Below are 25531 nucleotides of genomic sequence, written 5' to 3'. Positions count from 1 at the left end.
GGAAGCTGGGAGTTTGAGCCCCAATACTGACTCCCTCCAAAATACCCAAAAAACAAAGAAATACGCAAGTAGCGATTAGGAAAAAAGAACATGTAAAAGGGGGCAAAATATCAGTAGCTGTTAAATAATCGCAGGGATTTGCTATATAAAAACACAGGGTATGAAAATTTATAAGAATTACATTAAGGGCTGGGAAGGTGGCTCAGTGGTAGAGCGCTTGCCTTGCATGCATGAGGCCCTGGGTTTGATTCCTCAGTACCACATAAGCAAAAAGAAAAAAAGCTGGAAGTGGTGCTGTGGCTCAAGTGGTAGAGTGCTAGCCTTGAGCTGAAGAGTTGAGGGACAGCGCCCAGGCCCAGAGTTCAGGCCCCACAACCGGACACCTCCCCCCCCCCAAAAAAAAAAGAATTACATTAAAAGTAGTATCATGTAAGTCAGACACTGGTGGCTCACACTTGTAATCCTAGCCATTGAGGAAGTTGAGATCTGAAGATTGTGGTTTGGAGTCAGCCTGGGCAAGAAAGTCCAAGAGACTGTTATCTCCAGTTAACCTCTTGCAATCTGGAAGTGGTGCTGTGGCTCAAAGTAATAGAGAGCTAGCTTTGAGCAAAACTTCTCAAGGACAGTAGTATCCAGGTGCTGAGTTCAAGCCTCATGACTGACAAAAAAGAATACTATCATGTATTGTTGGTAGAAATGTACATTAATAGGGCTGGGAATGTGGCTTAGTAGTAGAGTGTTTGCCTAGCATGATTGAAACTCTAGGTTCAATTCCTCAGTACCACATAAGTGGAAAAGCAGGAAATGGTGCTGTGGTTCAAGTGGTAGAATGCTAACCTTGAGCAAAAACAGAAGCTCGGGAACAGTGCCCAGGCCCTAAGTTCAAGCCCCAGGACTATCAAAAAATAAACAAAAAACCAGAAATGTTCATTAATAAGACTTTGACGTATTGCAGGTAACTTCACTGTTCAAAGTAACCCCAAGCCTAGCACAGAAGTGCTGAGAAGCATACTGTGGGGTGTCTATGGAGGAAACTTTTATGCTAGATAAGCTTCTTGCAGGCAGGAGTTATATTTAGAGCTGTTGGCCATAGGTCCAATTTTAATGAATTAAGAATACGACTCATGTAAAAAAAAAGAAAGAAAGAAAGAAAGAAATTTACCCATTAGCATGGGAAATTGCTCCAGAAAAGCTAAAGTAGAATCTATAGTCCATGGACCAAATGTGGAAGGGATTGAGAAAAGTTGGAGGTCTAGAGTCACAGCTGATGATTCTCCAAATGCCCTCAAAACTCAAGATTATGCTGACTACATTAGTCTGAAGTAGAAAGCCAATGGCAGTCATGTGACCTAGAACCAGAAACACGAGACGACTTTCTTAGGAAAAGTCTTTCTGTTTTGCCTGTTGCACAGATCAGTATGATATGAAAAATGGTCAATTCACAAATGAAGCAGCTATGTGGAAAATGAGGAGGCTACACTGAATGTTTTTCAGTCCTGAGATATGAACTCAGGGCCTTGAACTTGATAAACAAGAGCTCTACTCTTCAGCCATATCCCCAGCTCAGTTGAATGTTTTTGTGTGTGTCAGTCCTGGGGCTTAAACTCAGGCCCTGGATGCCATTCCTGTCCTTGAGCTTGATCAAGGATAGCCTTGATCCAGACTAGCATTCTACCACTTGAACAACAGCTCCACTTTTGTTTTAGTGGTTAATTAGAGATCAGAGGTCTCATGAACTTTCCTGTCCAGCCTGTCTTCAAACAGCAATTCTCAAATCTCACCATTGTGTGTAGCTAGGATTACAGGCATGAGCCATTGGTGCCAAGCTCTATAGTTGAATTAAAAAAAAATCACTGCTAAACCAGGTGCAAGTAGCTCAAGTTTATAACAGTAGCTACCCAGGAGGCTGAGGTGTAAGAATTACTGTTCAAAGCCTACCAGGGCAGATAAACTTGATACACTCTTTTTTTTTTTGTACCAGTCCTGGGGCTTGAACTCAGGGTCTGAGCACTGTCCCTGAGCTTCTCAAGACTAGCACTCTACCACTTGAGCCACAGTGCCACTTCTGGCTTTTTCTGCTTATGTGGTACTGAGGAATTGAACCCAGGACTTCATGCATGCTAGGCAAACACTCTATCACTAAGCCAAATTCCCAGTCCCTGATACACTCTGATCTCCAACTAATCAGCAAAAAGCTGGAAGTGGAAATGTGGCTCAAGTGTTAGAGTACCAACTCTGAGAAATAAAACTAAGCAAGAGAATAAAACAGTAAGGTTAAGCCCCAGTACTGGCACCAAAAATATTAAAATCACTGCTAATTATTCTGATGCAAAAAAAGGTTTAACATAGGCCAGGCACCAATGGCTCACACCTGTAATCCTAGCTAGTCAGGAGGCTGAGATCTGAGAATCATGATTCAAAGCAGAAAAGTCCATGAAACTCTTATCTCCAATAAACCACCAGAAAACCAGAAGTGGTGCTATGGCTCAAGTGATAGAGCACTTGCCTTGAGCTGAAGAGCTGAGGGACAGTGCCCAGGCCCAGAGTTCAAGCCCCATGATTGACAAAAATAAATAAATAAATAAAAATTTAAAAAGGTCTATCATGGAGAACATATTTTCAGTGTGAAGAACAACTTGATTTACAAGAATGTTGTCCAATAAACCTACATAATACCTATATAATATAATATGATATAATAAACCTATATAATATCATTTTGGTGGTTATAGCTAGTTCATAAAAAAATGTCCCCCTGAGCATTCACCTTTGGTCTTCATGGGGAGTTGCTCCACAATGCCCCTCCCGGACACCAAAATCGGCACTCAGGACCCTTGTATAGAATGACACCATATTCACAGATAACCCATGCACATCATGATTCAGTATCAGTTCTAGTTTACCAGACACAAGGTAAATGTTCTGGATATAGTTGCTATATTGCCTGGTTTAGGAAAAAACAAGAATAAAGTCTGTACATTTTCAGTACAGACACAGTTTTTATTATTTTTATTTTATTTTATTTTTTTTGGTCCAGTTGTGGGGCCTGAACTCTGGGCCTGGGTGCTGTCCCTCAGCTCTTCAGCTCAAGGCTAGCACTCTACCACTTGAGCCACAGCGCCACTTCCGGCTTTTTTCTTTTTGCTTATGTGGTGCTGGGGAATCGAACCCAGGGCCTCATGCATTGCAAGGCAAGCGCTCTACCACTGAGCCACCTTCCCAGCCCAAGACACAGTTTTTAAATATACTTTTTTTTAAATTCCAAAAATCAAGATGTGTTTATTGAATTAATTCCTTCCTTCCTTTCCTTCTTTTTGATAGTACTAGGGTTTGAACTCAGGGCCTCTACTACTTGAGCCAGGCTTCCAGCCCTGGTGAGTTTTTTTTGTTTTTTTTTTTGCTATTTTCAAGTTAGATCCTCATGAACTTTCCTGCCTCTGTTGATTTCCACTTGTGAGAAATGCTGTCTTTTCTATTAACATGTGTTGTTTAAAAGTTCCTGCTTTGGCCTGGTGGCTTGGCTCTTTACAGGAAAAGAGGAACTGCTTTGGGATAAGAAAAGATTTGTAAAATGTAAGGCTTTTGTCTTAAACTGATTTCTTTTCCAGATGGTATTGTGATATGCTCCATACTATTCAATAAATAGTAGTAGTAGCTAAGATTACAGGTGTGAGCCACTGGCACCGGGCACTTTATTGAACGTTTAAAATTATTAATACAAGGGGAGATTTCTTTGTGTCATTTCCACACATGTATACAATGTATTGCCATCAATCTCTTCCCCACCTCATCACTCGCCCTTGCTCCCATTACTTTTGTCATTACATTTTTAACAGGTTTTATCTTCCTCCCTCCCTCCCTCCCCCTCTCTCTCCCTCCCTCCCTTTCTTCCTTCCTTCCTTTCTTTCTTTCTTCCTTTCTCTCTCTCTTTCTTCCTTCCTTCCTTCCTTCCTTCCTTCCTTCCTTCCTTCCTTTCTTTCTTCCTTTCTTTCTCTCTTTCTTCCTTTCTTCCTTCCTTCCTTCCTTCCTTCCTTCCTTCCTTCCTTCCTTCCTTCCTTCCTTCCTTTCTTCCTTTCTTTCTTTCTTTCTTTCTTTCTTTCTTTCTTTCTTTCTTTCTTTCTTTCTTTCTTTCTTTCTTTTTTTCTTTCTTTCTTTCTTTCTTTCATGGGGCTGGAACTCAGGGCCTAAGCTCTTTTGCTCAAGGCTAGTACTCTATCACTTTGCGCCACAGTGCCACTTCTGGTTTTCTGGTGGTTAATTAGAGATAAGGGTCTCATAGATTTTCCTGCCTGGGCTGGCTGCAAACTGTGTTCCTCAGATCTCAGCCTCCTCACCCAGCCTTGTCTCTCTATTTTCAATACTTACTGACAATCCTTTTCAACAATGTCCAACTTCTTTTACTTTTGTTAGCCCAATCCCCTGCTCACTTGTTATCATACCACTAACAACAACAGAAACTATTTAAAATATATGTTTGATTCATGGAGGGTTAAATCTGCAGGTGCAGAAGCCACAGTTTAGTCCATAATCGACCTGAACAAGGGCAGTGAGGTAAGTTGCCGTAAGCCAAACACTGGGAGACGGTGTGAGATGAGGTTCATTGAGATGCATTGACAGGGAAAGAGGATAAGTTTAGGAAAAATAAACTCTCTTAACAGGGGAGGTCCAGGAGGATTGTGATCGTGGCCAGCAGCACCGTCTAGCAGGTTCTCAGGCACACAGGAAGCACAACAGAGTTGCCTGTTGTTCCAGTGGCACCCTCTGGACCAAGAGCACTAATCCTCTCCACGGTAACTGTTTCCTACCCCTAATTACCTCAGGCGACATCACCAGTGTGCTAGCTTTCCTTGTCCTTGCTTGACCGGCATTGCAAGGAATAGTTTAGTGGGAGAGCAGGAAGAATGGGAAGGCCATTTCAGGGGATATTTCCATACACATGTCTGTGGAGAGCCAACTCTCAATAATTCAGCTTTTGCTCATTCCAATTTGATCATTAGAATGACTTTATAGAATATAACTGCTGCACATAACAAGGATAGAGTTCGACTATGCTTTTTGGAGTCTTTTCTTTCCTTGTGCACTGGTTAGAACTTGTAGCACTGTGCTGCACAGTCGTGGTAAGAATGGACATCCTTGCCTTCTTCTTATTCTAAAGGGCAGAACCTTCCACCCTTCAGCATCATGGCTATTTTGCAGGTACTTGGGGGAATTCTCCTCTGTGCTGGTCAGCTTTAAACTGCTGTAACAAAATACCTGAGAAAGACAGCAGACAAGGAGGAAAGGTTTATTCTGGCTCCCAGTTTCAGAGGTCTCTGTCCATAGTCAGTTGACTCCATTGTCTTTGGATCTGTGGCAGCACAGGGCATCATGGTAGCAAAAGTGACAGACAGAGGAGATCTGTTTCCCGCATGGTGGTAAGGAAGCAAATCCTTTCTAGGAGCTGGGTTCAACATTTCCTTCCAGGACAAACTCTTAATGCCCTAACTGCCTTCTAGTAGCTTTTACTTCCTAAAGGATTCACCACCAATAGTACCACAGGTTGGTAACAAAGGCTTTTAGCACATGGGTCTCAAGGAAGTATTTAAGAGCTAAGTCATAACACCTTCTCTTCCTAATTCTTGGAAAACTTGTTGTTGCTATGAAAACACAATTTTGTCAAATGCTTTGTCACATCAACTAGTATGATGGTGAATTTCCTTCTGCTAACCATGGTGCATTTGATAGAATATTAAAACAATCTTTCCTCCTTGGAATGAACCTCAATTAGTGGTGGTAGGTGATTCTTATAAATACTTGACTTTGGGGCTGGGAAGGTGGCTCAGGGGTAGAGTGCTTGCCTTGCATGCATGAGGCCCTGGGTTCGATTCCTCAGCACCCCATAAACAAAAAGAAAAAAGCCAGAAGTGGTGCTGTGGCTCAAGTGGTAGAGTGCTAGCCTTGAGCTGAAGAGCTGAGGGACAGCGCCCAGGCCCAGAGTTCAGGCCCCACAACTGGACCAAAATAAATAAATAAATAAATACTTGACTTTTAGTTGCTAACAGTTGTTTGTAGTTTCTTATGTCTGTGTTCATGAGGTTTATTGATCTGTGGTTTCTTTTATTTTTGTTCCATATGTCTGATTTTGGTATCAATGTAATATTGGCCCCATAAAATGAGAGGGTACTGGGGTGTAGCTCAGTGTAGAGCAGTTGTCTTATAGATATGAGGCCTAGATTCAATTCCTAGCATGAGGAAAAGAGGGGAATTTGTATTGCTTGTTTTGAGCCATCCTTAAAGGCTTGATCAAATAATCTGGCCTACAGGTTTCTTTCTTAGAGAGACATTTAGTTTTAATTTTATAAAATTTAAAGACATCTCAAGTTTTCAAAAATTGACACAAAGAATATCAACTCTCCAAATCATGTCCTTCCATTCCCACAAAGCAATTCTTTCTAGCAATCCTAGGTGATCTTTTGATCTCTATCTCCGACCTATAGGCTTAGAGGGTTACATTTTGATTTTCAGTTTTAAAATCCTCTAAGATTACCCTAGAAGATGATTTATCTCATTCCCTCCTTGCTTCCACCAGAAATCTCTCTCAACCCTGCTAAACAGATGGATTTTCCTTTTTATGCTCAACTACAGTTCCCAGTCATGGGCATAATGATGATAGTGGTGGTGTTAGTGACTTTGCGAACAGATAATCCTCAAATAATACTTTCTCTGGTCCAGGAAAAGTTCCAAGGACTTATTTTCACAAAACTTGTAAGATTGTAGCCTCGTGCTGGTGGCTCATGCCTATAATCCTAGCTACTCTGGAGGCTGAGATCTGAGGATCCAGGTTCAAAGCCAGCCCAGGCAGGAAAGTCTGTGAGACTTTCCGATTAAACCACTCAGAAAACTGGAAATGGTGTTGTGGCTCAAGTGGTAGAGCGCTAGCCTTGAGCCGAAGAGCTGAGGAACAGCATCCAGATTCAAACCCCACAACCGACAAAAAAAAAAAAACTTGTAAGATTTTAAAAACAATCCTGATTTCATGAGGCTCAGAGAAGGCAAGTTACTTACTCCATGTAACTTAGCCTTGAAATGGCAAAACCTGACTTTGATTCATGTTCTGTCCTCCTGACAACCATTCTTCCTACATTCCCTGACACCTTCATCCATTTGTTTTTGTATGTGTGCCTGTGCTGAGGCTTGAACTCAATGCCTGAGTGCTGTCCCTTAACTTTTTTGCTCAAGACTAGCACTCTGCCACTTGAGCCACAACTTCATTTTCAGCTTTTTGGGAGAAAAAAAGCCAGAAATATTGGTGGTTAATTGGACATACGAGTCTCTTGGACCTTTTTGTTCAGGCTGGCTTTGAACCATAATCCTCAGATCTCAGCCTTCTAAGTAGCTAGGATAACAAGCATGAGCCACCGGTGACCCACATTGTTTTATTTCCTCATTTTGGCCAATATCTTCTGAGCATTAGGAGACAATGGAATGAAAAGTAGGTTTTTGAAATTTTGTATCTCAGTGTGTGTTTGCTCCATCCTTTTGTTTAACTCACACTTTGACTAGATGTAGAAGAATAATAGTTTGGTCACTGGAAGTTTGAAAGCACTCCTCCATTTTCATTTAGCTTCCATTTGCTGCTGTTGGGAATTGCTAAAGCACTCTATTTCCTATTCTTCATAGTGGACCTATGTTTCCTCTAAGGAAACACCAAATCATCTTTCTATCCCCAGAGTTCTGAAATTCGACAACACAATGTGCTCTAATGGGTCTCATTTGATGGGCTCCACATTTGTTGCATGTTTTCAATTGGACATCTCAAATTCTCAAATCATGAGATACTTTCCTGACTTTTTTTTTTTTTTATCCCTTTTTAATTCTTTTTCAATTCACTTTCTCAGAAATTTACTTTATTTGAAGTCTACTCTTCTGAAGTTGGTCCTCCTTTCATTTTTATCTCATTTTATATTTTACCAACATCAATTAGCCGTTCAGGAGCATTTTATTTAACATGTTCATTTATGCGTCTCCATCTTCATCAAAGTCACGCCTTCCGTTATTTTCCCTCTTCCCTCTTTCCAAACTAGTCTCATCAAGTTTCCTTGTTCTGTTCTGATACATGTACAGGAAGTACCTTACTATTGTCACCTTAATACCCTTTCTCTGTTCTTTTTACCTACTACTACTAATATCAGCAACCCAGAACAAGACATGCTACAACTTCCTAATGTTCATTTTTGTTTAAGTACACGTTACTTGTACAAAGGAGTTTCATAATAGTATCTCATACATGCCTATACTATCCTTAAGTCATATTGATAATATACTTACAGAGAGATACACACCTACACATACATATATTCTTATATTTATTTACGTGTAAGTTTATATTTTAGGGCTAATATCCACATATGAGAAAAAAAACCATATGACTCTGGTCCTTCTGAACTTGGCTTACTTCAATTAATAGATGGTTTAAGATTTAGTTCCCTGAAAATGACATAATGTCATTCTCCTCTCTGGTTGGAATAATATTCCATTGTATGTATGTGTGTGCATATGTGTATGCCACATTTTCTTGATCTATCCATGAGTTGTTAGACATTTGGGCTATTTCCATAGTTTTGCTATTGCAGATAATGCTACAATAAACACATATGTGGCCGGGCACTGGTGGCTCATGTTAGTAATCCTAGCTACTCAGGAGGCTGAACTCTGAGGATTGTGGTTTGAAGTCAGCCTAGGCAGGAAAGTCTGTGAGACTCTTATCTCCAATTAACCATTAAAAAAAACAGAAGTGGAGCTGTGGCTCAAGTGGTAGAGCGCTAGCCTTGAGCTGAAGAGCTGAGGGACAGCGCCAAGGCCCAGAGTTCAGGCCCCACGACTGGACCAATAAATAAATAAACAAACAAACAAACAAACAGAAATGGAGCTGTGGCTCAAGTGTTAGAGCACTAGCCTTGATCACACAGGACAGTGCCCAGGCCCTGAGTTCAAGCCCCAGGACAAACACCAAAAAACAGAAACAAAAACCCACCAACATGCATGTGCAAATACTTCTATTACATCCTGACATATTCCTTTAGATCAATGCCCTAGAATGGTATCACAGGTCTTAGGGGTAGTTCAACTTTTAATTATTTGAGGAACCTCCACACTGACTAGTTTATAGTCCCACCAACAGTGTATTAGGGTTCTTTTCCCCAGCCATATCCTCATTTCTGCTCTGGCTGGCTTTGAACCAGCACTTTCCAGGCCTCAGAGTCCTGAGTAACTAGGATTATAGACATGAGCCATCAGTACTGAATAACTTCTCAAATACTTTTAAAGAATGAAGGAGATCCAGCCATGTGACTCATGCTTATAATCTTAGAACTCAGAAGCCAAGGTGAGAAAATCACTTGAGTTCAAGAATTTAAGATATTCTCAAAAAAAAAAAAAAGGGAAATGAATAACACTAGCAATTTGTATAACACAAAGGAATTATAATTTAGATTAATTTTTGGTCAATTTTATACTCTTGTATGAATAAATTAGTGGGAAAAGATTTAAAATTTCCATATAAAGATACCTGTTAAATGGAAATTTAGCCAAGTACATATACTTTTAAAAGCATCAACTCCACTTTCTCTCTCTGTTCATTTTCCAGCTCTTGCTCTTGCTCTTGCTCTTCTTTTCTAGCTCTCTCTCTGCTCTAGCTCTTTCCTCTCTCTTTCCAGCCACGTGGAGTGCCAACCTTGCCTGGTCCCAGCAGGTCTACTGAATAAACCTACCCCCTTACCCGAATACCACGTGAGTGCTACTGTTCTTACCCCTCTCTCTGCTCTTTTCTAGCTCTTTCCTTTCTTTCCCAGCTCTCTCTCATTCCCAGGCCTTTCTTTAAAAAAAAAAAAATAATAATAATAAAAGCATCAACTCCAGATGTAGGCAATTAGACTTAAAGAATATCGAGGTAACTGTTCATCAGAAAACAGAAACTTTCCCTGAAGAAAGCAATCTACATGTGTGTTCATATTTTGAGCAGGATGAAGAAGACTTCCTAGAAGTTGAATTTGAAAGAAAAGGGTTACCCTGGAAGAGGTAAACTCTAGGCTATGGAGCAAAGCACAGGCCTAAGCTAAAATGTAAAGTCATGCGTTGTGGTTTTTTTGTCTTTTGTTTTTTTTAAGAAAGGAAGCATTTTTACCTTTCATTAGCACAGTTTCTTATTTCTAAACTGAGAGAAATTTGCACTTGTGTCAGGATGTTAAGATAGCCTCCCTGAATTGGCTTTTAGTTCTTTTATTTCTATGAAAATATCTTATTCTTTAAGGTAACAATAATGCACACTGGGTTTAACATTTATTCTTATTATAACCAGAAGTGGTGTTATAGATCTCTGATACATAATCATAGATAGAGCATTAGATGACTGGTTGATTTCTTAGACAAATTTCATAAATCTTGGGGATTTTTTTATATAAGAAAACTAATTAAATAAAGTAGATTCATTTACATATTGTTATATTTTAGATATTTATCTTTAGTTCCCAAAGTAGTAGATGTTTTTAACAAGCAAAGCTCAAATCTTGAGAGGTTGAAGTTTCACTATTAGAAAACCATTAGATATAAGGACAAAATAAAACCATCATGTGGCTTTTGTAATGATTTTTTTCTTGATTTGCTTAAATTATAATTGGAGAGGCTGGGAAGGTGGCTCAGTGGTAGAGTGCTTGCCTCACATATATGAGGCCCTGTGTTTGATTCCTCAGCACCACATATACAGAAAAAGCCGGAAGAGGTTCTGTGGCTCAAGTGGTAGAGTGCTAGCCTTGAGCTGAAGAGCTGAGGGACAGGGCTCAGGCCCAGAGTTCACCCCACAACGGACCAAAAAAAAAAAAAAAAAAGAAAAAGAAAAAAGTTATAACTGGAAGATAAACCGTGCATGTTCTTTACTGATTCAAGCAGTATTTGATATACCATTACATGGCTGCCATATTGGGTGATTTCAACCACATTGATACTGAACTGAACTATGTATATCAGATACCACTAGTAAAAGTTCATTTTGTAGTGTAGAAACCTTTCAAAATAACTGTAATTATTTTATTTTATTATTATTTTTTATCGTCAGTCTTAAACTCTGGGCCTGAGTGCTGTTCCTCAGCTCTTCAGCTCAAGACAAGCATACTACCATTAGAGCCACAGCACCACTTCCAGTTTTCTAGTGGTTAATTGGAGTTAAGAGTCTCATGGACTTTCCTGCCTTGGCTGGCTTTTGAACCACGATCCTCAGAGCTCAGCCTCCTAAGTAGTGAGGATTATAGGCGTGAGCCACTGGCACCCAGCTTAATTATAATTATTTTAGTAGGAATGGAAGGTATGGAGAACACAATTCATTAAAAGCCTTTTTGTGTGTTTGTTTGTTTTTTGTAGCCGGATACTGGTAACTCATACCTATAATCCTAGCTACTCAGTGAACTGAGGATTGTGGCTTTAAGCCAGCCCTGACAGAGATGTCTGAGAAACTCTTATCTTTAATAAGCCAGCAAAAAGAAGAAGTGAAGTTATGGTCAGGTAATAGATGATCATCCTTGAGGGAAAAAGGTAAGTGAGAACACAAGGCCCTGAGTTTAGGCCCAGTACCACCATACAAAAATCCTTTCTTTTCCTTCCTGTATCCAAGTGAACATAAAATGATTCTGTGAGAAAAAGCAATCTTTTTGTCAAAGTAAAATCTCCATCTTATAACAAATCACTATTATTATTATTATTATTTTACTTGTCCTGATGCTTGAACTCAGGGCCAGGGCACTGTCACTGAGCTGCTTTTTTTTTTTTTTTTGGTGGCCTTGGGCTTGAATTCTGGGCCTGGGTGCTGTCCCTCAGCTCTTCAGCTCAAGGTGAGCACTCTACCACTTGAGCCACAGCGCCACTTCCGGTTTTCTGGTGGTTTATTGGAGATGAGAGTCTCACGGACTTTCCTGCCCGGCTTTGAACTGTGATCCTCAGATCTCAGCCTCTTGAGTAGCTAGGATTACAGGCATGAGCCACTGGTGTCAGGCACACCACCCTACTGTACAGAAGTAAAATTCCTTGACGAAATCTCCTATATCTCTTGTGTGTCTGTTCATTTTCAGGCACCAGAGAATCTTTGTATATTTCTAACAATTCTATTACCAGACCAGGATGAAATGAAGGTTTCCAATAAGAAATCTGGTTTTCCAATAAGAAAAATTTGATATGCTCCAATTTTCTCAAAAAGATTGGCAATTCCAGGATGAGAATTGTGATTATATGGAAATAAATTATTCTCAAAATATCAGTAGCATCCAAATCATCTTGGGGATGACCAAGTCAAAACACAAATGGCAGAATGTCTGGAGTACCAGGTTAAGAAGCCTTCCACCAAGACCTTTATATTCAGGACCTGTGGCTACGTACAACAGGCCTGTTTCTATGTCTTGCAGAGTAGTGCATGGGCTGCCTCACCCCTATCTCCAATGCCTTAGCCCCAAATGGCCTTTTTTTATTTATTCAATTAGTAATGTAATACACTACTCCTATTACAATATGATGCATTGTTTCACATATGAAATTAATATATTTTATATAACATGGAACCAAAGTTAATCGAATGTCCTATCATTAGTTTCAATTCCTTTTTTTTGGGGGGGGGAGGTCCAGTTGTGGGCCTGAACTCTGGGCCTGGGCGCTGTCCCTCAGCTCTTCAGCTCAAGGCTAGCGCTCTACCACTTGAGCCATAGCGCCACTTCCGGCTTTTTTTCTTTTTGCTTATATGGTGCAGGGGAATCGAACCCAGGGCCTCATGCATGCAAGGCAAGTGCTCTACCACTGAGCCACCTTCCCAGCCCCTAGTTTCAATTCTTTTTTATTCTTTACAGTACTGGAGATGGAGCCCAGGGCTCACACATTCTACATACACAATGCACTAAAACTGAGGTACATACCAAACTTTTCCCCCTTTCTTTTTCCTGCTAGTTCTAAGGTTTGAACTCTGGGACTCCAGCTCTTTGCTTAGCTTTTCTTGCTCAAAGCTAATGCTTTATCACTTGAGCCATACTTAAATTTCTGGCTACATGCTGATTAATTCAAAATAGGAGGCTCTCCAATTTGTCTATCTGAGCTGAGATCAACTTGCAATCTTCAGATCTCAGCCTTATGGGTGGGTAGTAGGACTACAGGCATGACCCACCAGCACCTGACTAGAGTACTGTTTTGTGTATGTGAGTACTTGAGTGTGTACATGGCTCTGTGTGTGTGTGTGTGTGTGTGTGTGTGTGTGTGTGTGTGTGTGTTTACTGGTCCTGAGAAATTCCCAGGGCTTCAACTCAGGTCCTGGGCACCTGAGTAGTTTTCCTCAAGGATAGTACTGTACCACTTGAATCACATTTCCAGGGCTGGGAAGATGGCTCAGTGGTAAAGTGCTTGCCTTGCATGCCTGAGGCCCTGGGTTCGATTCCTCAGCACCACATAAGCAAAAAGCCAGAGGAGGCGCTGTGGCTCAAGTAGTAGAGCGCTAGCCTTGAGCTGAAGAGCTGAGGGACAGCGCCCAGGCCCAGAGTTCAGACCCCAATGCCGGACCCCAAAAAAAAGAAAAGAATCACATTTCCACTTCCAGTGTTTTGGTGGCTAATTGGATATACGTCTCACAGACTTGCCAGGCTGGTTTAAAACTTTGATCTTCAGATCAAAGATTCGTGAGTAACTAGGATTATAGGTACCAGCCACTGGTGCCTGGCCGAATTACTCTTTTGTGGATATAATTTTATGGTTTCTTTGTCACCACCTTTTGTGTGTATGTGCCAGTTCTGGGGCTTGAACATAGGTCCTTGGTGTTGTCCCTGAGCTTTTGTGTTTAAGGCTAGCACTTTACCACTTAAGCCACAGCTTAAGCCACAGCTCCACTTAAGCCACAGCTCCACTTTTGGCATTTTTGGTGGTTAATTGGAGATAAGAGAGTCTCATGAACTTTCTTGCCCAGGCTGGCTTCAAACTATGATCCTCAGATCATCTTCCGAGTAGCGAGGATCAAACTCATGAGCGACCTGGTGTTTAAAGAAGGAAAGGGTAGGGCTGGGAAGGTGGCTTAGTGGTAGAGCACTTGCCTTGCATGCCAGAGGCCCTGGGTTCGATTCCTCAGCACCACATAAGCAAAAAGAAAAAAGCCGGAAGTGGTGCTGTGGCTCAAGTGGTAGAGCGCTAGCCTTGAGCTGAAGAGCTGAGGGACAGTGCCCAGGCCCAGAGTTCAGGCCCCACGACCAGACCCCCCCCCCAAAAAAAAGAAGGAAAGGGTAGAGTGCTCTGTCTCTCTGTCTCTTTCTCTATTTCCTCCTCCTCCTCTTCTTCCTCCTCCCCCTCCTCCTCCTCCTCCTTCTTCTTCTTTTTTCTTCATCTTCCTACTCTTCTTCCTCCTCTTCTTCTTCTTCTTCTTTTTTTGGTCCAGTCATGGGGCTTGAACTCTGGGCCTGGGTGCTGTTCCTCAGCTCTTCAGCTCAAGGCTAGCACTCTACCACTTGAGCCATAGCGCCACTTCCGGCTTTTTTCTTTTTGCTTATGTGGTGCTGAGGGATCGAACCCAGGGCCTCATGCAAGGCAAGCGCTCTACCACTGAGCCACCTTCCCAGACCCCCTCCTCTTCTTCTTCCTCTCCTCCTCCTCCTTCTTCCTCTCCTCCTCCTCTTCTTCTTCCTCCTCCTCCTCCTCCTCCTCCTCCTCCTTCTTCTTCTTCTTCTTCTTCTTCTTCTGCCATCACTGGTAGATCTTGAACTCTAGGCTTCCGGCTTTTCTGTTCTTGGTTGGCTTTTTCTTTCAAGACAGGTACTCTATCACTTGAGTCACACCACATCTGGCTTTTCAGTGGTTAATTGGAAATAACATTCTCTCAAATTTGTCTGCCAGGACTGGCTTTGAACCTCAATCCTCAGATCTCATCCTCCTGAGTAGCATAAGTCACTGGTGCCTAGAACTATTTTCTAAGTTTCCATTTCACCCCCTTAAATGGATTAGTAGGAAGTGGCGCTGTGGCTCAAGTGGTAGAGTGCTCACCTTGAGCTAAAGAGCTGAGGGACAGCGCCCAGGCCCAGAGTTGAAGCCCCACGACCGACCAAAAAAAAAAAAAAAAATGGATTAGTATTCAAAGCCAGCCCAGGCAGGAAAGTCCATGAGACTCTTATCTCCAATTAACCACCAGAAAACCAGAAGTGTTGCTGTGGCACAAGTGCTTACCTTGAACTGAAGAGCTGAGGGACAGCGCTTAGGTCTAGAGTTCAAGCCCCATGACCAATAACAACAACAAAAAATGGATTAGTAAACTTCAGCTATTCATGTAGAAGCTAACTAGTACTTTCTCCTCCAGAATACAAAGTCTCTTCCTTGAGCCACACACTTTTTTTTCTTTTTTTTTTTCTTTTTTTTTCTTTTGTCGGTGGTGGGGCCTGAACTCTGGGCCTGGGCGCTGTCCTTCAGCACTTCAGCACATGGCTAGCGCTCTATCACTTGAACCACAGCGCCACTTCTGGCTTTTTCTGCTTATATGGTGCTGAGGAATCGAACCCAGGGCCTCATGAATGCAAGGCAAGCACTCTGCCACTGAGCCACCTTCCCAGCCTGAGCCACACACTTTTGCTGAGTTTATCACTACATGCTCCAGTCCTTACATAAACATCACTTTAATCATTATTCTCTTAAAATCATTATTCTCATTACTTAAATTATTATTTTTCTGGCTGCTTCATAGGGTGTGGCAATGCATGCACTAAGGAAAGAGGAGGCTGAGAAGTTGTACTTAAGTTGAAAAAGCAATAGCTTCAGTTTTAATGCTTTATTTCCACACAGTGAGAGTACTGATTGTTTCTTGGTAAAAGGATGATTCCATCTTCCAAATTTGCACAAGTGAGTCATAGTCATGATCTTGTGGTAGCAAATAACTCCCCTAAGTGCAAAGATGTTTCTCTATACTTAATCATAAAAACTATGCTAGAGATCAAAACTACTAGTATTACACCCACAATTGAGAAGCTGATCTCCTATTTCTAAAAACAAGCTAGTCCTCCATACCCATCAAGATGCTAAAATCCAGAGCACAGATAATACCAAGTGCAACGCAGCAGTGGCCATGCCTATAATTCCAGCAGCTCAGGAGCCTGGCCTCTATGAGAAGACCCTGCCTCAATCCCCCACATCTTTTTGCCAAAAAATGAATATCTAATGTGGATTAAGATCTGGAGCAATAAGCACTCTCATTGTAAGAATTAAGACTTTTTTTCTGTCAAATGGTTACTTGACATAAGCACTGTCATTTTAGGAGCAATAAACAACCCCTAAGTTTATTTTTAAAAAGACTTTATTGTTATCATGAAGGTAATGTTGTTAAGGGGTTGCAGTTACATAAGTCAGGTGAAGAGTACATTTCTTTTCGGACAATGTCACCCCTTCCCTCTCTCTCTCCCAGTTTTTCTCTCCTGTCCCCACCCACAAGTTGTAGAGTTCATTTTCAACATAGTGTCCAGTGAGTACCACTGCTGCATCTGTTTACAGTCTGACCCTCCATTAAATCCTAAATTTGTATGCAATCTAAAGTTCTTAGAAAAACTTTGTACTTATTCTTTCAGTCAATCTTATGAAATTTTGTTGAAACAAAAAGTTACTCCAGGGCTGGGAAGGTAGCTCAGTGGTAGAGTGCTTGCCTTGCATGCATGAGGCCCTGGGTTCGATTCCTCAGTACCATATAAGCAGGAAGAAAAAGCTGGAAGTGGTACTGTGACCCAAGTGGTAGAGCGCTAGCCTTGAGCTGAAGAGCTGAGGGACAGTGCCCAGGCCCAGAGTTCAGGCCTAATGATCAGACCCCCCCCAAAAAAAAGATATGCCAGTTGATCTACATACTGTTATGAATAAAGAGTTGTTTTCTAACTAGTTTCTGCTTTGGATCAGGTGATTAATTGGGTAAACTCTTAACTCCATTCCAAACTACCCAATATTGTAAGACCATGAACCTAAGTTCTGATCTGTTGGAATAAGAGGCAGAGGCATGTGAAGGATAAAACCTGAATGGACTGCCTGCCCAGCATGCTTACTGTTCTGACTCCACTTGAGTGTGCATCCTTCTGCAGAAGTAAAATTTGCATTGTTGCCAGATTATTTCTGAGCCTTGGGTCTCATTCCTTAGTGATGCTTCAGATCCTTAAATCCATTTCCAACATCATTCATTGCCAGAGGGAATGCAGTGGCTCAGTCATTTTGGCAGAGAGTTTGGCAACTTAGAAAACCAAGCATCTTCTTACCACATGATACAGCAATCATATTTCTTGGAGCTGACAACTCATGTCTGCACAAACTACAAATGAATGTTTATTGCACTTTTATTCCTAATGGTCCAAAACTGGAAGCAATCAATGAGTAAACCCTGGTATATCCAGGCAATGAAACATTATTCTGCATTAAAAATAAGTGAGCAAGCTGGGCATCAGAGGCTCACCCCTATAATACTAGCTACTTAGGAGGCTGAGGTCTGAGGATGGCTGTTCAAAGCCAGCCTGGTCAGGAAAGTCCATGAGGCTCTTATCTTCAATTAACTACCAAAAAGCACTGTGGCTCAAAGTGGTAGAGCAGTAGCCTTAAGCATAAAAATTTAGGGACAGCCAGGCACCAAAAGTTCATGTCTATAATCCTAGCTACTCGGGAGGCTGTAATTTGAGGATCTCAACTCAAAGCCAGCTCAGGCAGGAAAATCTGTGAGATTCTTATCTCCAATAAATTCCCCAAAAGCTGTAAGTGAAGCTGTGGCTGAAGTGTAGAGCACTAGCCATGAGCAAAAGAAGCTCAGGGACAGTGCTGAGTTCAAGCTCCAGGACTGGCAAAAAAAAGTTAGGAACAGCACCCAAGCCCTGAGTTCAATTCCCAGAACCAACACACACACACACACACACACACACACACACACACACACACACACACACACAAACACAGAGCAACCATGCATGGGGGAAAAGGAGGGTGTCAGACTTCATCTCAACTCATGGCTAGGTATGGTAGAACACTCTTAGTATCCTTACAGGAAAACACAGTGGCTTGAACCTGTCATCCCCAGAAACAAGCTGCAACACAAGTAGGAGGATGGAAGTCCAGCCTAATCCCAGGTGTCAATTAAGACCCTACTTCAAAAATAGCCAATCCCACCAGCTGCCAATGGCTCATGCCTGTAATCCTAGCTACTCAGGAGGCTAAGATCTGAGGATCACAGTTCAAAGCCAGCCCTGGCAGGAAAATCGGTGACTCTTATTTTCAATAAACCACCAGAAAACCAGAAGTGGCACTGTGGCTCAAGAGGTAGTGTGTTGCTAGGGTTGGGAAGGTGGCTCAGTGGTAGATGCTTGCCTTGCATGCACAAGGCCCTGGGTTCGATTCTTCAGCACCACATAAGCAGAAAAAGCCAGAAGTGGCTCTGTGGCTCAAGTGGTAGAGGGCTAACCTTGAGCTGAAGAGCTGAGGGACAGTGCCTAGGCCCAGAGTTCAAGCCCCACAACTGACAAAATAATAATAATAGTAATAATAATAATAACCAATCCCTTTACCTGACTTATGTAACTGTAACCCCTCTGCATATCACCCTTATAATAACAATAAAAATATTTTGTAAAAAATTAAAAAAAAAAAAAACCAGTTGGACACTGGTAACTAATCCAGTGCTGAGCACTGATACCTCATGCCTGTATTCCAAGATACTAAGGAGACTAAACTCTAGAGGATTGAGGTTTAAAGCTAACCTGGGCAGAAACATCTGCAAAACTTAAATCTTCAAAATAGCCACCATAAAGCTGAACTAAAGGCAAGCCTCAAGTGGTAGAGAGTGCCAGCAGAGCAAACAAACCAAGCAAGTTTGAAGCAAGCCTCAGTACGAGAAAAAGAAAGAGCTTTCAGGCCATGAAAAGATGGAGTGGTTTCATTATAATTGTTGCTTCAGTATCCAGGAACTCCACAGATACCAAAGTCTGGGATGCACAAGCTCTTTATATAAAATGAATAGTATTTGCATATAATCTATTCATATCCTCTACTTCTCAAAGCCTTCAAGTTATCTCTAGATAACTTACAATGCCTGATATGATGTAAACGTAATGAAAATAGTTGTTAAAGAAATAATAACTAAGCAAAGCTCGGGGCTCTGAATTGTTGCTTGAGCCCGCCGTCTCTTGTAGTGTATCTTATTTCTCGGCAGTAAGTTTTTTCTACTGTTTTCATTATGTTTCGTGTCTTGCTTGAATTCTTCTCTAGAGAGGAGACAGAATCAAGGTTAAGCATACATTTGGAATAACCTTTTACAAGGCTTAGCTGTATGATTTTTTCAGTGACCCAAGGGCACCCCAAAAGCTTTTGACATACATATCCAACAACTTGAGATCTTGGAGAGAATCCACAGACCCTGTTGGTTGGCTCTGATCTCTAGGCTGAGTCCTTAATGATGACTTCCTAACATTCTTTCCATGTAAACATCTGAGTCTAACGCAGCATGATGTTGCTGCCTGCAATCAGGCACCAGGCATTGGGCTTGGCATTGGGATATGAGGCAAGGACCAATTTGGGGAAATGCTTTACCCTGGAGACCAGTAACTTGAAGCAAAACCAGCCTTCTTCTCAGATTGGTCATCCTGGGAGCTACTTGGATCAAGTCCCTCAGCTTCTTGCTGCTGGTGAGAGTACTTCCTGTGTATTCTGCCCTCCACACCCATGGGTTCTGTATCACTGAGTTCTAAACAGGGATTGAAAATAGTAGTGACACGGAGTGGGGCAGGGGAATGCATCTGGGCTGAACGTGCATAGGCTTTATTTTTGTGGCATCATTCCTAAAGCAATACAGCACAAGCATGATAGCATTTCCATTGTAATCTAAAAATAGTAAAGGTATATTGGGAGGTATGTGTAGGTTAGACACAAGCATTGCATCATTTAATGTTAGGGACTTGATAAATCCAAGGATTTGGTATCTGAAGGGGTTCTTGTAACTAATTCTCCACTGACACCAAGGAACAGCTCTCCTGCTAAGGGAACAGTTGTCCCAGAAAATGTACGTTTGGTGGGATTTTATGTGATTTAAGGCACAAAGTGTTATGTGCCACATCATTCAGGTCCTTGGGTTTCAAGTTTAAATTTATTGACTTAGCTCTTCTTTCCCTTCAGTATTACTGGGATTTGACCACCTGTGACCTATGACCTCCCAGGTGATGAGGGAAGACACAGTTGCTGTTTTTGTTGCATCTTCTAATCTTGCTCTGGTATTGCTATATATACTCAAAATGAACCAACTTATCTTAACTGTTTGATTATTTTTCTTGTGATATGGACACAGAAAGATCACAAATTCAAGGTACCTGAGATAAATAGTTAGAAAGTGTATCAAAAAGAAAGGAAAAGAAAACAACAAAGGATGAACAAATGCAGCAGTGATATTCAGCAGACAATATGTTGAAAATAAACTATACAACTTGCATGGGAGAATAGAAGGGAAAAACTTGGAGAGAGCAAGGGAAGGAGTGACATTGCCCAAAAAGAAATGTACCCTTGCGGGGCGCCAGTGGCTCACGCCTGTAATCCTAGCTACTGAGGAGGCTGAGATCTGAGGATCACGGTTCAAAGCCAGCCGGGGCAGAAAAGTCCATGAGACTCTTATCTCCAATTAACCACCAGAAAACCAGAAGTGGGGCTGTAGCTCAAGCGGTAGAGCATTCACCTTGAGCTGAAGAGTGCAGGGATAGCACCCAAACCCAGAGTTCAAGCCCCACGACCAACAGAAAAAAAAAATGTACCTTTTACCTGGCTTATGGAATTGAAACCCCTCTGTACATCACCTTTATAATTACAATTTTTTTTTGGGCCGGTCATGAGGCTTGAACTCTAGGTCTGGGCACTGTCCCTCAGCTCTTCAGCTCAAGGCCAGCGTTCTACCACTTGAGCCACAGCACCAATTCCGGTTTTCTAGCGGTTTATTGGAGATAAGAGTCTCACAAACTTTCCTGCCCGGGCTGGCTTTGAACCTCGATCCTCAAATCTCAGCCTCCTGAGTAGCTAGGATTACAGGCGTGAGCCACGGGCACCCAGCTATAATTACAATTTTTTTTTTTTTTTTTTGGTCCGATCGTGGGGCATGAACTCTGGGTCTGGGCGTTGTCCGTCAGCTCTTCAGCTCAAGGCTAGCGCTCTACCACTTGAGCCACAGCGCCACTTCTGGCTTTTTTTTTCTGCTTATGTGGTGCTGAGGAATGGAACCCAGGGCCTCATGCATGCAAGGCAAGCACTCTACCACTGAGCCACCTTCCCAGCCCTATAATTACAATTTTTTTTTTTTGGGTCCGGTCGTGGGGCCTGAACTCTGGGCCTGGGCACTGTCCCTCAGCTCTTCAGCTCAAGGCTAGCGCTCTACCACTTGAGCCACAGCGCTACTTCTGGCTTTTTTCTTTTTGCTTATGTGGTGCTGAGGAATCGAACCCAGGGCCTCATGCATGCAAGGCGAGTGCTTTACCACTGAGCCACCTTCCCAGCCCCTATAATTACAATTTTTAAACAAAGGAAAAAAGGAAAATGATTAAAGGGGTGGTATCAATCAAGATTCATTATATTTATAAACTGATGTGTTGAATGGTAACCCCTTTGTACAACTACTAAAATAATAAATGATAATTTTAAAAAATCAAGGAGGGCTGGGAAGTTGGCTCAGTGGTAGAGCGCTTGTCTCGGATGCATGAGGCCTTGGGTTCGATTCCTCAGCACTACATAAGCAGAAAAAAGCCAGAAGTGGCACTGTGGCTCAAGTGGAAGGGTACTATCCTTGAACTGAAAGAGCTGAGGGACAGCACCCAGGCCCAGAGTTCAACCCCCACGACCAACCAAAAAAAAAAAAGGAAAGAAGGTATCGGTGGCACCAATCCTAGCTACTCACACTGAGTTCTGCAGGACCTTGTTTTAAGCTCGGCCCAGGCAGAAAAGTTTGAAGTTTAAGGATCCTTTCTGAATGAAGAACTGGACAAAGAAGCTCATACATGTAATTTAGATATTTGGGAGGATGAAAATAAGAGGGTTGAAGTTCAAAGCCAGCCCTAGGGCAGAAAAATCCTCCACCCCTTTGAAAATCATAGCTAGGACAGTGGAGCACACTTATCGTCCCAAACTATGGAAGAGGCTAAGATCAGCAGGGTCAAAGTTCCAAACCAGCCCAGAAGAGAAGTTGATGAGACTTCATCACCACTGTGAGAAGCCGGATACAGGGGGAGCACTTCTGGGATCCCAATAATGACAGAAAGCCTAAAAGGTGTTGTTGTTCACACAGCAAGACCTGGGAACGTGCGTCTGGCAGGCAGAAAGTGGACTACACCATGCAGGTATAGACAAAGTTTATTGAAACACCACATGCTTATGTACAGCATACAAGCATAAAAAGTAAATCTTCAGTTGGGGGCAGAAAGTTCATCTTAAAGTCTTATGGGAATATAGACAATGAGAGTTAACTTTTAGTAAGCAGGAAGAGTTAATCCTTGTCAACAAATGTGAGGTAGTTCCAGTGATCAAAGGTAAGAAAGAGTAAGCAAAGTACAAGTGGGCTTCCTTAGACACACAAAGGGAGTCTCGGGATTAATTGGAAGAGCAGGAAGGGCACTTTCCACATACCTTTACCTGAGGCTGATGGCCAAGCATCCAGACTTTTGCCCAGACTTGGAAGGGGTGTTCCCCACCTCCCCCCAGCCCCTGGCCATGGAATGCATGCCAGCATAAGCACCCTCATCACACACAAAACCTCAGATGGGGTCATGCAAGTTGGTGCCTCATACAAAAGGGGTACATAGGAGGTGAGCGTAGGGCTGGGAAGGTGGCTCAGTGGTAGAGCGCTTGCCTTGCATTCATGAGGCCTTGAGTTCGATTCCTCAGCACCACATAAGCAGAAAAAGCTGGAAGTGGCACTGTGGCTCAAGTGGTAGAGCTAACTAGCCTTGAGCTGAAGAGCTGAGGGACAGTGCCCAGGCCCAGAATCAGGCCCCACAAAAAATAAATAAAGAGGTAAGCTTAAGCAGGGTGCCAGTGGCTCACACCTATAATCCTAGCTAGTCAGGAGGTTGAGATCTGACCATCCGGTTCAAAGCCAGCCCAGACAGGAAAGTTGGTGAGATCTCCAATTAACAACTGGAAACCTAGAAGTGGTGCTGTGGCTCAAGTGGTAGAGCACTCGTCTTGAGCTGAAGAGCTTAGGGACAGTGCCCAGGCCCAGAGTTCAAGCCCCACAACTGACAAAAACAAAAGCAAAAACAAAAAAAAAAGAATTGAGCCTTAAAGGCTCTGGCACACACAAAGGGAGTCTCGGGATTAACTGGAGTCTCGGGATTAATCATGCCTGGGTTGAAGTGAGACTTTAGCTAAAAAACAATCAATGAAAACCAGACCTAGAAATGTACCTTCAGATATGTGATATATTTTTCCTACTTTTCTGATATTTTCAAAAAATTGGACCAGGGCTGGGAAGGTAGCTCAGTGGTAGAGGGCTTGTCTTGCATGTATGAGGTCCTGGGTTTGATTCCTCAGTACCACATAAGCAGAAAAAGCCAGAAGTGGCGCTGTGGCTCAAGTGGTAGAGCACTAGCCTTGAGCTGAAGAGCTGAGGGACAGTGCCCAGGCCCAGAGTTCAGGCCCCACGACTGCCAAAAATAAATAAATAAATAAAAGACCAAAACATCTAGCAGAACAACTCAAAGGGAGGAACTATTTCTTTTGCTCACGGTTTCAGAGATGATAGAGCATCATCTTTGACTCCATCAGTTCATGGGGGACAACGTTTCATGGAAGCAGAAGGGTATGGAGAAGGCTGTTCATTGAGAATAGCAGCAGTTAAGAACCACAGATATCTTAACAAGTTACACTCCCAACGTACCTTTTAAAGTTCCAGGACTGCCCAGCTTAGTACAACCCACTGAGGACAAAGACTTCAAAACAGAAGCTTATGAAGAACATTTCATATTTAAAACAGAACATGACAGTATTCGTCTATTGTTTTCCTAACAATAGCATATTTTTATTTGGAATGTTCTAGTTCCAGGGATACCATTCCCTGGAATGGTTCTATCCATTTCAGGTTTCAAGATTTACCTAGCTTTAGTACTTTGGAGATGCTTCAATCAGAAGTAGGTGTAACTGGGTACCAGTGGCTCATACTTGTAATCTGAACCACTTGGGAATTTTATATGGAAGATTGAAATTTGAGGCTAGTCTAGGCAGAAAAATGTAAGGGTTTTGTCCTTTTTTTTAAACCTTTTTGCTTTTTTGCTTGAACTTAGGGCTTTAGGCACTGTCCCTGAGTTTTTTCACTCAAGGCTAGTGCTCTATTACGTTGAGCCACAGTGCCACTTCTGGCTTTCTGGTGGTTAATTGGAAATAAGAGTCTCAAGGGGACTTTTTTGCCTCTAGCCTCCAGATTGTGCACTGCAAATTACAGGTGTGTCATTAATCACAGTTACCCATACATATAATGTACACATTGAAACACAGATACTAGGTTTAACTGGCACCATCTTAGCAAGGTGGTGGATGGTAGGGAATTGGGTCTAATTGATACCATCTTGTCTTCTTGGTGGATGAAGGTGAAGTCCCACCCCTAGATGATACAGCATGCCTGAATTCCCAGAGGCAGGGGTGGGGACTCAGATAATAGGTTACTGGACCTACCAGACCTATACCACCGAACTCTCAAGACTCTTTGAACTCTGCAGCTCCCTGTGACCCTGCCCCCCCTTCCACACACACACACACACACACACACACACACACACACACACAACCAGCTCAGCTGTCATTTTGCTCCATGCCTCTTGTCTCCTGACTCTCCTCAGGTCATCACGTCATCCCTCTTCAGCTCTACATTAGAGTCGATCTGGTTTGTTGAGATCGATTTTTCTGCTTTCCCTTTATTCTGCTACCCCCATGGCTCAATTTCCTCACAGTATTAAGTGTATTTGAGGCTGCAAGTTTTTTGGGGGACATGTGTCTACCTGAAGTCTCTGGCTTTCTAAGAAAGAATCCCTACTCACCCTCTCAAAATGTGGCTTCTCTGTATCTCGTCATCAAACTCCCATATAACAACATAATGTAAAACTGTTGTGCGGTAAATACCTTAAATCAGATAGAAGTCCAGTCACAAGAAAATAGAGACGCCACCTTTTGAAAGGTCGAAGTGTGGAGTCTTTATTGACACACAAGCGGTCTGCAGGTAACCCAGTTACAAAGACCCGCAGCCCTAACAGTTTGCATCAAGCTTTTAACGACAAAGGCTGCCACCTGTTGGGTGGAGAGCAAGCCTCAGCATAGCACTAGGCTTAACACAGCACCAGAAGCAGGAGTTCCCTGGGGCTAAACAACATAGATACATATTCCCCAAAGCAAGGCCCTGCTGGCTGTACCCTTAGAGCCAAGCATCTGCAATTCAAAGGATGGCTTGTCTCACTTCTAGCCTTTGGAGCTGGGTAGACAGCCCCTCTCCCTACCCTCCCCCCTCCCCCTGCAACTCCTGGCTAAGCTCCAGGAT

This window comes from Dipodomys spectabilis, unplaced genomic scaffold (assembly GCF_019054845.1).
Source record: "Dipodomys spectabilis isolate Male_0828 unplaced genomic scaffold, ASM1905484v1 ptg000098l, whole genome shotgun sequence".
NCBI classification, from domain to species: Eukaryota; Metazoa; Chordata; class Mammalia; order Rodentia; family Heteromyidae; genus Dipodomys; species Dipodomys spectabilis.
Note: the sequence above shows the minus strand (reverse complement) of the source record.